This window comes from Phyllostomus hastatus, unplaced genomic scaffold (assembly GCF_019186645.2).
Source record: "Phyllostomus hastatus isolate PE091 unplaced genomic scaffold, TTU_PhHast_1.1 phas_scaffold_11, whole genome shotgun sequence".
Taxonomy (NCBI): domain Eukaryota; kingdom Metazoa; phylum Chordata; class Mammalia; order Chiroptera; family Phyllostomidae; genus Phyllostomus; species Phyllostomus hastatus.
Window position 1 is genome coordinate 3,482,455 of NW_025334005.1, and position 12,841 is coordinate 3,495,295.

Below are 12,841 nucleotides of genomic sequence, written 5' to 3' on the forward strand. Positions count from 1 at the left end.
ACGGTGATACACCGGCCACCGCTCTTGCTCGGGGTGGGGGGGGCCCAAGCCAGGGCTCCTCATTCGGGGCCTCCCTCCTCCTCCGTCCCCTGGTCTCCCCCCTCTACTCTGCAGGCTGCGTCTCCCTCAGGCTTGCCCAGGTTTGGTGTCCCCCACCCCCAGGAGCCCAGCTCCCCCAGAGCACCGTGCGACCCAACAAAACCTGCCAGGGCGCGGCGCTCTGCCCTGGCTCTGCGGTATCGCGGAGCCCGGGGCCCAACTGGGGCAGAAGGCCCTGCCTCCCAGGCTGCCTTCCCGCCCCTCTCCTCCTGCTCCCAGTGCTCCTTCTGAAACATGGTTTGTTTGTTTGTTTGTTTGCTTTAAGATTTTATTTATTTATTTCTAGAGAGAGGAAGCTCGTACAGTTTTGAATGTAAGGGTCTCCCAGTTCCGGGTTGGGGCCTGTGCAGGAGCAGCCGATCCATGTTTCTCTCCCTCCCTCTCTCCTCTCCTTCTCTCCCTTCTCTCTAAAACGAAATAAAATCTTTAAAAAAATACCAGAAAATATTTTATTTATTTTTAGAGAGAGGGGAAGGGAGGGAGAGAAATATCAAGGTGTGGTTGCCTCTCCCATGCCCCCAACTGGGGACCTGGCCCTCAACCCAGGCATGTGCTCTGATGGGGAATCGAACTGGTGACGCTTTGGTTTGTAGGCAGGTGCTCAGTGCACTGAGCCACACCAGCCAGGGTAAAACATGAGTCGTTAAAGGGAGACGGGGAGGTGGAAGCACCGAGGGCCTGGGTGGGGACCCGCTGAAGCTCACCGCACACCACTTCTGTCAGCGCCAAGCTGGGGATCTCCTGGGACCCCCCTCCAGGCCCCAGATGCCTGGAGAGCGGAGGTTCAGACCCCGCAGGGCCCACCCTGGGCCTTCTTGCCCCCAGGCATTCGCTCCTCCTGCACCACGGCCCCTTGTGGGCCCCACTGTTTCTGTCCCACACCCAGGGTCGCTGCGCACGCTGCCTGCCTCCAGCCAGGCCTCCTCCCTCTTGACCTCGTCCGCCCAGCCTGGTCCTGGAGGCAGAGACGAGGGTGGTGGCAGGTTGAGTCCCAGAGCCCTGGGTGGAAGAGGACACCTCGATGGGTACAGCCACCCTAGGTGGGCCCTCAGCCTTGGTGTTCGAAGCTCCCAGCTGTCCCCTCCCCTTCCCACGGGGCTGGAAAGATGGGGCTGCTTCCTCGGCTGCCTGTGACCCTGGGGGAGGGGAGCTGCAGCCACCAGAGCCCTGTGAGGGCTGCAAGTCCCTGCCACTCACCCTGGCTCAGGGGCCCCCCAGGGTGAGGGGAGAAGGGAGTGGAACAGGAGGGCTCCTGGGAGCGAGGCCATGGGCACGGCACCCCAACACCTCTGTCCTTGGGGACAATGGTGTCTCTGGTGGGGTGGGGAGGAAGAACCCGGAGTGGGAGCTGGAAGGAAGCAGGGACACCGCAGGGGCTCGAACCCTGACCCAGCAGTGCTGGGTGTGCCACCACCAGTGCCTTTTGCTTTTTCCTGCTCATCTTATCTTCTCACAGATTCAAAGGTGAAAAGCAAAACCTGAACGCGGCCATGAGCCGCGTCCAGTAAAAGAAACACCTGCGGCGGCTCCGCGCCTCCCCCCTCCCAGGCTCGCATCCTCCTACCCTGACGCCCTGTTGAAGGTGCGGCCGGGGGACACGCGTCCCCTCAGCCTCACGCAGTGCCCCTTGTGCTGGGTGCACGTCGCGATCGCAGGGGCTCGTGAGGTCGGATGCGCAAACTGAACCACCAGTTACGGTCCTGCCTGCGCTACGACAGTGCCAAGTTTTGTACGTGCACAGAAATTCCCATAGAGACTCAAAGGAACGGGAGAGGCCACCTCTGTGTAGCAAGGCTAGGATGGATGAGGGAAGGGATTTTACTTTCACCTTGTACCTTTTCCATGGCTTGAATTTTCAACTCTATGTAGAGTACTTTTATATTTAAAGGCAAAAATGTTAAGTTTTTCATCAGAACAGGAAGTCTGAGAACTGGAGGCAAGTCTGAGCACCCTGGCCTAGCTCCAATGCCCATGGTCCCCCAGGTCTGCGCTGCCCCGCGCCACGTGGGCTCCCACGACGCCCCCAGCTGCCTGGCCCGCAGTCCTCCGAGCTCTCGACCGTCGTCAGCGGTGGGATCCTCGCTGGGAACTGCCTTCACTTGAACGTGGAGACGGGAGCACAGTGCCCCCCCCACCGCCCGGCCCCTCTCCTCTCACTGGGCTCTCGGCCGAGTCTGAGTGCGGGGAGGACGGGTCTAAGTCCCCAGGGCCCGAGGTCCATGAAGCCCACCCTAGACCCTCGGCCAGTACCGGCCCCAGGCCACCCTTCCAGCCCACTGCCCACAGCACCCACTGCTCCCCGCCCAGGCTCCGCCTCCCCGGGCCCCCGGCGGGTCTGGCGGGAACACCCCCCACAGCCCTGCAGTCCTCGGCCAGGAGTCCCATCCCCTCGTCTCGTGCGGGAGGCCCCTCGGCCCCTCACTCGGTCCTGAGGAGTTCAGAAGGCCCTGCCCAGCACAAGGTCCAGGTGAGGAGCTGAGGCTCAGAGGGCGATGAATCTGCTCAGGGTCTCACAGAGCTGCGAACCGAGCCCTTTCCACTCCTCCCAGGGAGGGGTGTGAGCAGAGTCGGCCCCCTTCGCACGCATTCGGTCACTCACGCACACTCGGTCTGTAGCTGCAGGTGGGTGCAGACCCAGACCCGCAGGCCGGCCGCCAAACCCCTCCCCCGGCTCCCTCCCATCCCTGCCCCTCCTCCTGGCCCACTGCCCCTCGCGGCCTCCCTTCAGCACCACCCCCCCCACACACACACCATGAAGGAGGCACTTACTGATTGCAGCAGGAGAGAGGAACATGGAAGTCATCTAAGTCCCAACCTGACGGTGAGTAACCCAGCTCCGGCCTTACAAAGGCCTCAGAACTGTGGTAGTCAAAACACACTCTGTAAGATGAGCAAAGAGTTAATGGGACACGTTAGTGACCAGAACTCGGGGCTCGTGCTGCGGGACCCAGAGAGTGGGCTACGGAGGGACGCGTGCCACCGGCTAAAAGGGCGAGCGTCACTGAACAGGACGGCTTCAAGGGGCCGCTCTGCTCTCGCTCCGTGAGCAGAAACCATGACAGGCTGGACTCGCAGGGCGGTGGGGAAAAGGGCAGCGTACCTAACCCCCTCAGCACCACCCGCACAGTGGGAGGCGGTGAGCAGACCAGAGCAACTGCCCCTCCCTTTCAGCCAGCTGGAAACGCAAATCAGAAGTAGCCTTGAGGTATAAAGGGGGATTCGATCAAAGCAGTTTGTGACAGTGTGGTGGCCCATAATCACAGACAGCGGAACCAGCCCCGGAGCGGCTCCCGGGCGGCCCTGGCAGCCTCGCCCACCGGAACGCCCGGGGCCCTCGCCCAGAACCCAGAACGGAGGGCTTGTTTCAGCCTGGGGAGCTGTGCCCGCAACACGGCCTGCAGTGGGCAAGGCCAGTAACTCCCAGTCGTAACCGGGAAAACTAAAGCCTGTTTCAGCAGAAAGCAGGGGAGAGATGGAAAATAGCTTCAAACCTCAACAGTTTACAATACCTCCCGCCCCGCACAGGTACTGCAGTCAAACGCAAACAGGACGCCGGCCAGGCGGGGGTGGGGCGCAGGTGCAGGCCGGCCTGTGGGCGCCTGGACAGCGAACTCCAGCAGAAAGCCCTCCGCAGGGGACACCGGCGTGAGCTGCCGGGAGTCCCCCGGCTGCAGAGACGCTGCAGTGGAGCACGTGGCACAGAACTGTAAGCTGCCTCGTGGAGTGGAGAGAACCAGAAGAGGTGGCAGCATGTGGCCCCGCCTCTCATCGTCCAGGATACGGTGGATCTGGACGGAACCAAACACCGCCCAGAGGGTGGAACACGACCAACAAGACTTCTGCAACCGCCGTGGGACAGCAATAACAATCTCACACCTGAAGCAATGAAGAAAGGGGGCCACACATTCAAAAAGCAGAAATTGTGCAGGTCGCTCGCTCAGGTAAGCAACCACTCACTAAATTAGAAATTGATTACAGTAGTAAAAAACGGCCCCAACTCACACGCCTCCTGGGTCCAGCCAGTCCCCTTCTCAGCGGGAGATGCTCTTCCCGACAGACGCCCCGCCCGAGCGGGAGACCAAAGGCCCTCCCCTCTGCACGAAAGGCTGGCTGCCTCACTCTCAGGCTGCGCTTCAATTCACTCTTTTGTGGCTGTTACCGTCACCGTCACTGCGCTGATGCGTTGGTGCCATTCCCATCAGAGGCCTGTCCCCCCCAAGAACGGGGGAACCGTGAAGGCAGGGCCAGTCATCCTGTTTGCCTGTGTCCCTGGGGGCCAGCGCAGTGTCTGGCCACGGAGGGAGCTGTTGGAGGGACCGGTAGGAAGCGGAGCTGTGGATGAGGTGCTGGCGGCAGCTCTGTCTCCCGTGGCCCAATGCTAGGCCCTGGCCGACGCAGCTGCCCCGTCGCTGCCCCGCTCACCCTCTCGGTGAGGGTGAACCCGAGGGTGAACTCGGTGAACCTGCTCACCCTCTCGGTGGCCTCCCGCGGCGAGGCTCCACACCTGGGCAGCTGAGGGCCCTGTCCACAGTCACAGGTGGGGGGGCCTCACGCCACAGCCCCCCTCACCATGCTGCACCCTCCTGTTTCACTGTTAAAAGTATGTGAGTTTGAACCTAAATGAAGTGAGACTAGGAAAAAAAAGCAACGAAACAAAATCCAAGGAAAGCAGAAGAATGATATAAACATAGAAATTAATAAATTACAAAATGAAAGCAGAAGCACTTATTTTATCTAAAGCTGTTTCTTGAAAAGGCCAATAAAACAAATTTCTTGAATGTCTATTCAAGAGAAAGAAAAACTAGCCTTGGCTCGTGTGGCTCAGTGGATTGAGCGTGGGCTTACAAACCAAAAGGTCACCGGTTCAATTCCCAGTCAGGGCACATGCCTGGGTTGCAGGCCAGGTCCCCAGCAGGGGACATGTGAGAGGCAACCACACATTGATGTTTCTCTCCCTCTCTTTCTTTCCTTTCTCCTCTCTCTAAAAATAAATAAATAAAATCCTTTAAAAAAAGGAAAAGAAAAACTGGGAATAAGAACGAAGGGAGGAAACTCCTCATAAAGAGAACATTAAAAGATAACCACAAGGAACTGGAGAAACACTGACTGGCATAGTAACTGAGGAAGAAACTAACAAAGTTTTCTAAGAACCACGGACCCTCCACAAAGAAATGCCGGTGCCCCCACCCCCCGCAGTGCTGTCCATCTGTGCCTCTGGTTCGGTGCCCCCGTCCCCACAGCGACGGGGCAGCTGCGCCCCTCACTCTCTCACAGCGCCCACAGCCACGTGACCACGCCTCAGATCCGCACAGACCAAGGGGTAGGTTCTAACACTATTTCTGCTCCCATTGTATCACCGAGGAAGCTGGCTTCAAGAATTTAAGAAATTTGGCCAAAGTCACATGCTGTTCGGTGACAAAGCAGGGAACAGAGACCAGCCTGTCAGAGCCGTGCTCGGAGCCACCCTTTCCCGATACTCTGTCACCGAGCCTGCCTGACACGGCCCTGCAGTCAGCTCGGACCTTCTGACTCCTCTCTGTGCCAGCAAAACGTGGCTCCAGGCCAGGGGGTGGTTTGTTCCAGAAATCACAAGAGAGCATACTATTCCGTGGATATTAATGACAGTTAATATTCCATTATTACAGTTAACCATTAGAAGGTGAAAGGAGAAAAACCTGAGGCTCATCTCCAAAGAGGCAGAAAAGGCATTTTAATAATCCAACACGGGGCCCTTGTGTAGCTCACGCGTGTGATGGTGGTTGTGTTCACGCTCTTGCGACACGTGCCCCCCAAACCTTGTTACGACATCGGCATGTTACCCGTCTGACATGAACTCTGAAAAAAATAAACGAATAAATAAATCCAACACCTGTTACCGAGGAGAAGACCGCACACGTCCGAGCCACCCCGACCCAGCACAGTGACAGGCGGTGTGGCCGACAGCACTGGAGGGGGTGGGGGGGCACACCGCGCGGCACGCTCATCTACCCCATATTTAAGGGTCGCTGCTTCCTCGGGCTCCAGACACTCGCGGTCTCATCAACGGCACCTCCCAGACTTTAATCATCACATGACACCGAGACTTTTCTCTTTTTTTTTGCCACATCTGGGTACAGCGGTCCTTCCCCCACCCCCTTAAATCAATTCACTTTTAAAATATTAACTTACCCTGTCAAGAAAGTGGAATCACAAACTACCGAAGTGGAGGACACACCTGCAAATCATAAACCTGCTGAGCATCTCGTATCCGGAGCGCGTGGGGGGCTCTCACGCTCGGCACTGAGGAGATGGACCCCAGTCTGAAAGCGGTCAGGGGGTCGGCACAGACCCTCTTCTGAGCACACACGCCCGGACGGCGATCGCATGAAAAGGTGCCTGACAGCATCGCCATCGGAGAAACGAAACCAGGATCACGTGCAACACCACTTCTCATGCCCATCACCTGTGCTTTCGTTTCTGTTATTCACTGTTCTCGTGCCTGTTACGGTGGCCGCCACCAGAAGTCAGGTAAGCACGAGGCTGGCGAGACCCGGGAAGCCGGAACCCGTACAAGTCACCGGCGGGCAGGTAAGGCGGCGCAGCGGCCCTGGGAAGGAGAGCGGTTCCTCGGAAATGCGGAGTTATTGTACGGCCAGCCCAGCAATTCCCCTCCCCATGTTCACCAGAGACAATTTAAAACTTACATTCACACAAAAATCTGCCCCCAAGTGTTCACAGAAGCATTATTTATAACAGCTAGAGAAGCGCAAAGCAGCCGGATGTCCCACTCCTGCACGGATAAGCCGACCGTGGCGTGCGCCGACTCGGAGGGGCCTTGCGAACGCGATGCCGAGGGCGGTGAGATGGGCACAGCAGGGCAGACGTGTGATCTCACTACACGAGACACGGGGAACAGGCAACTTCACGGAGGCAAAGCATGACGAAGGTCGCCAGGGGCCGGGGGAGGGCAGGTGGGGAGCTCGGTCTGGGAGGATGACGAAGTCCCGGGAATGAGTGCTGGCCACGGCCGCACAACGTAACGAAATACCCAAACCCACCGAAACCCACACCTCACAGGCAGGGGTTTTTGGTACGTGAATATCTCAGTTTTAGAATAGGAAAAGTAAATTTATTTTAAAAGGTAACTTTATATTACCACCATACATGGAAAAAACGGAGATTTTTCAAACACATCTTGAAAAGACAACCACCCCCTTCAGCGAGTTAATAACGCAGGCTGCTGGGGGCTGCCATGCGCCTCCCAGGGCCCTGCCCGCCCCTCCGCCTCCATCTGTCGACAGATCCCAGTAGCGGGGCAGGTGGGACCAAGACCACGATGCTCACTCCACGTCAGGAGTGCGCTAAATAAGCACAATGCTCACTTTAACCCGCATCCCACTTCTTGGTAAATAATACGATTATACTTTTGTACAGATGGGACACTGAGGCAAAGAGCTGGTCACAGTAAGAGACGGGTCCAGTATGGGCGCAGGGTGACCGGACCTGAAAGCTCGCACTTTTAGCCAAGAGGTGGTGACACTGCCTCCTGCTGGCCCTAGTGAGGAAGTTCAACACCATTTACCGCACACCTTGCTGTGCACTACCATCACCTGAAATTCTGACGGAAGAACACATCCGACCATAAGGCAGAGTAACAGTTCTGAGAACAACCATCACCAGCGTGGATAACTTGTCTTGGAGAAGTCCAGAAATCCGGAGTCTAAATTTCCCGGTGAAAACCATCCCATCCCGAATGAACAGGGAGGCCAGTTTATAAATGGGAAGTCTCAGTATTGTAATACATGTATAGCTGTAATGCAATTCCAAAAGAAAAAATCCAAATACTTTTATTATAAAACTACAATCATTAAAACATTGGGTAGGCCCAAGGAAAGACAGATCAGTAGAACAGACTACAAAGCTCAGAGATAGAACTTCATAATTCTATTAAAGTATTTAGTCCATAATTAAGTAGTGGCATTTCGAACTGATAGAGAAAGAAGAATGATTCAGTATGCGGCCCTGGGAAACTCGGTTAGCCATTTCGAAAGGACTGAATTGGATTCTTACCTCATACTGCACAGCAAAGTAACTTCTAGGTGGATTACAGAGCTAAATGTCAAAAACTGAAACCACAAGGGAACCAGAAGAAAACACCGCATTAACACCAAAGCAGGAAACCATTTTAAGAGAACAGATTTGATGACAAAACTTAAAACCGTCAGCAAAACCCAACAAGACAATGTAGAAGGCAAACCACAAACCTGAAAGACTCCCGTGATGTACACGGCAACGTCCTCAAGGGGTTCTGGGAAGTGAGAACCCCAGGGGGGCGCGGAGTAGGCGCACCTACAGCTGACACACGCGCACAGCGAGCCTTCGGCCTCGCAGGATCGAAGAAAAGTGCAAACTAAAACACTGAGGCACTGTTTCCGTCGTCTAATCAGCAAAGACAAAAACAGAAGCGGCGAGAGCAAGGCTGTGGGAGCCGCCGCGGCTGCCGGCAGGCTGGGGGGACTGAGCTGCGCCTCCTCCCTGAGGAGCCAGCACTGTCGCTGTGAGAGATCCCCCTAAGGAAACACACGCATGCACGACAATGTCTCATTTCCACGGTGAATCAGAAAAAACCGTCATCAGTAAACAGCGCCTGCCCGGAACCAGGCCCACGCACACGACCTCTGAGTGGGCCCTGATGGCTAGCCCAGGCCCCCCGACTAGTGTGCGGAAGAGCGAAGTTTCTGGAATGAAGTCTTGGTGCTCTCGCCTCCAGGCCCCTTCAGTGCACCCTCTACTGCGGCCCACGACGAGCCTAGTAAGTAAAGCAGGGGTGGGCTGACCCCGACGCAGCCCCTAACCAGGAGGGCGGCAGCGAGGGGACGAGCGAGCCCCACCTCAGTGTCCCAGGAAGGACGGACGGCACGTTCACGAGGGTGGCCTGGGCACCCGGAGAAACCGCACGCTCTGATCTGTTCAGTCACGGGTCAGGAATGCCTGCGGTACATTTCGTCAGCAGTTCCGGCTGTTGTGGACGGGAGGAAAAAGGCGGTTCAGATGGCTGAGCATGGGGTCAGGGGCCAGTCACCAGAATCGGGTTCCGTTTAGACAGCCAGGGACGCAGAACTTCCCCACAACAGGGCTCAGCCACACAGGGGCAGGGGTTCCCAACGCAGACCCTCCGGAACCCTCCTTCTGGACGTGACCTCCTAGGATGGGCCCGGCGCAATCCCCGAGCTGGGTAAACACATCGGCATTTTTACCAGGACAGTGCGTACACCAGCACCTCATGGGACAGGCCGCTGAGCAGGACACTGCCGGTCTGACAGCAACAGGCGACCCGTAGGCACAGCAAAACCCACGCAAGTTTTCTCTGACGCAGTGGTTACCGGGACGGGTGCAGGGGTGACCAGGCGGCGGGTGAGGATGCCCAGACCCCGTCAAGGACCGACCAAGACCTCTGACCACAGCTTCCCATTAAACACAAAGCCCAGCCCAGCCAAACACACGTGAGTGGGTGGAAAGACGTACCGTATCTCACATGAGGACATCGCCAGGCAGGACGAGGAAACGCACGCAGAGTCAGGACAACGCTGGAAAAGCAGAGCAGGGAGGCGGGGCTGCGCGTGCGCACTGAGGCACGGAAGTGCCGTACTTGCAGCCGGAACAGCCCTTGAGAGATCAGCGGTAACAGAGGCCTTAATCGGGGACGGCGCAGGGTCACTGGGCCGTCTCTAAGTCACTCGTCAAACCGAATTAAGTCCAGAGAGATCCAGGATCCAATTAAAAATAAAACCAGGATGAAACATGGGGTTTAACAAAAATAGTCTTGAGCTGGATTAGCGTTTCTTAACTACTCGAAAAATCCTGCAGCCATAACACATTCGTGTGTATTTGTGTATTTAAAGCTCTGAGCCACAACATTTTTAGCATAAAATTTAAAGATCGATGACAAATGGGAAAGCATTTGATGGGGCTAACTTAATATATAAAGAGCTCTTAAAAAGCAGTAAGTATACCACCCAATAGAAATGCAAATTAAAACTACAATGAAATGTATTTTCACTTCTCACACTGACAAATCATCAAGTTCAAGAACACGGTGTTGGTGACGGTATAGAGAAAGGTCAGCTGAAACGACTTCCCTGAAATGCCCGTAGGGCTGACGGCATCCGTCGCATTAGAAAAGCACAGACTATGAAATCCCCTGAAAGCAACTCCCCCACATAGATACAGTTGCCCATGTGCATCAAAACACATGCAAATACTCAGTGGAACCTCATATACAGTAAAAATTGTTGGGAACAACCTAACCGTTCTCCAAAAGAGGAATAGATACTGCAAACACGGACGATGACACAAACGTTAAAAAGCCCGGGGTTAACCACAAACACAGAGACACAGCGAAACACGTACACAACTCTAAAAATAACAATAAAAAATACATGGGCAGGGAGTCCAGGCTCAGAGAAAGATGCTGCTGTACCTCCTATGGGGCTTCAATTTAACATGCGCATGTGTTACTTTGAGTGTTTTCTACACCTTGAAGTTACATAAATGGAAAGAAAATCAGCAGAGCCTTTGCCCTGGGGGTCGGCACGGGCAGAGGCAGGACCCTGCCCTGACACACACACAGAGGGCCACAGCTGTCCCGACAACACAGGAGTGAGCGGAACAGTGCACTGACCACCCGAGGCCGAGGGCAGAGACTGGGGGGGGCAGAGGCTGGGCTCCCCGGGCGCTGGGAAGCAGCCAGGGGTGCGCCGAGCAGAGGGCAGGCGGGGGAGCAGCCCCCACCCAGATGCGGTGGTGCCCACTCGGGACTAGAAATGCTTAGACGGGCGCCAGGCGAGAAGACGTCAACGCACCAAACACCAGACACGATTGATTGAATACCACATCTTGCAAATGTCGTGACTGCTTTCCTAGGACAGTTTGGTTTTTCAACTTGCTCAAGAGAAAGAACAGCAGGAAGCAGCTCTGAGGCTTGTTTTGTGCTAAGTCAGACATCAGCTTTGCCAAATTCTGGTATGAACGGGTAGTTTCAGCAACTGAACACGTTAACTGAGCCCCGTGGCACGTGGGGAGAAGGCTGGCGTTCTCGTACTTCGGCAGCGGGAACTCTCGACCCACTGCAGGGGACTCAGAGCCCCAGACCTCGCCCAGGCAGGCGCGGACACTGGCAGCTTCCCACTCCTCCCCTAGCCATCCCGGTCACACGGGGTTTCACGCTGACGGGGACGGGGACGCAGCCCGAGACCCGAGCCCTTAGGTGACGCCCTGCTGTGCCAGCACCTCAGAGCGCGCTCACACCCACCGAGGATGTGTGCTCTAGCTCATCGCTCCTCTGCTACGAGCTGCGCAGCGCACTACCGCACTGAATCCTGTCGGCAACTCTAACACAATGCTCAAGTACTTGTGTGGTTAAACACAGAAGGGGTAAGTAAAGATATGCTCCAGGAGATAAAAAGGCACACCAGGATGGAGCCTGCAGGACTGGAAGCTGCTCTGGGTGAGTCAGGGCGCGCGGGTGAGTGGATGTGGGGGCCCAGGGTGTTACTGTGCACTGCTGTAGACTTCACACACACGACACGACTCACTGAAGTTACGAGACAGGAGGCTAAAAGCACAGAAAACAGGATGCAATCAAGACACGGGGCACACACAGGGTGTGAGAGGCCGCGGTGGGCTAACACAGCATGATGCTGTTTCACAGCAAACCTTTTCCCCCTGACTGGTATTAGAGAAAGAAGGAGAGAGAAACATCAATATGAGAGAGATGCATTGATTGGTTGCCTCCCATATGCACCCGGACCAGGCATCCTATGTGTCCGGACTGGGGGTCACATGCACTTGCATCAGGACCAGGGGTCAAACCCGCAACCTAGGTATGTGCCCTGCAAGGAACCGAACCCACAACCCTTTGACTACAGGATGACGTTCCAACCAACTGGGCCATGGCAAACTTTTTTATTTAGCAAGTAGAAAGAGTACACTCTAAGATAATGATAGAAGTATAGTACTATATGTCAACATATGCTAGATTAAATATTACGGAGCCAGGAAAATAATAAAGTAGTCACCAAATAGTCCATATTGTATAATTCCATTTCAGAGCAGATAATAGGATACATTTTAGTAACATCCATGGAGGAAAGCTCTCTGAAGGGACACAAACTGTCATCAGTAGTGACCTCGGGGGAGGAAGTACAGAGGAACGTACCTTTCACGTTGTGTCTTTCTGTGGTTTCAACTTTAAATATAAAGGGATCACAAAGGGATTCAACTGAACTCTGCCGCATCGTCCCCATAGCCCCATCCACACAACGTACGTGACACAGCACATCAGCCACGGCCTCATCTAAATCTGCAAACGTGGTCCCTGCAGAGAGACCCTGCTACGCAAGGACACGCAGAGAACAAAGCCAGTGTGACGCGGACGCAGATTTAGGTTGGGTGTCCTCAGCAGCCTCATGTAACTTAAAACATACCTCAAGAAAATTATAATGTGTCTTGGACCCTATGTCTCCTATCAGCATTAAGCCCACACACGTTAAGCTCACAGGTGCCAAGAACCCATCGTACCCACTGAAGTCTCAGGGAGTCACTGAGCACAGGACGAATCAAAGGCGGCAGCTGGCGGACAGTGGAGCGTCTGCTGTAGTGCCAGGAGCTGGGGAAGGAACAGCAGAACGATGCCCTCTCACTCAGGACGCAAATCTGCCACTCCGCTGGGGGCAACGGGGCAGAAGGTGGTGGAATGTCCCCC

General features: G+C 55.5%; 1 long non-coding RNA gene and 1 other non-coding gene across 2 annotated transcripts; one reads left to right on the plus strand and one right to left on the minus strand.

Annotated features, from left to right (window-relative positions):
- Window positions 1-1,540: 1,540 nt before the first annotated feature.
- Window positions 1,541-4,565, minus strand: LOC123829334. Its single transcript, XR_006787592.1, has 4 exons — window positions 4,102-4,565; window positions 3,609-3,975; window positions 2,869-2,979; window positions 1,541-2,273 (listed from the first exon to the last, which is right to left on the minus strand). It is a non-coding gene; the product is annotated as an uncharacterized LOC123829334 (long non-coding RNA).
- Window positions 4,566-5,827: 1,262 nt separating this feature from the next.
- LOC123829635 lies at window positions 5,828-5,928 on the plus strand. Its single transcript, XR_006787638.1, has one exon. It is a non-coding gene; the product is annotated as a small nucleolar RNA U13 (small nucleolar RNA).
- Window positions 5,929-12,841: the final 6,913 nt, after the last annotated feature.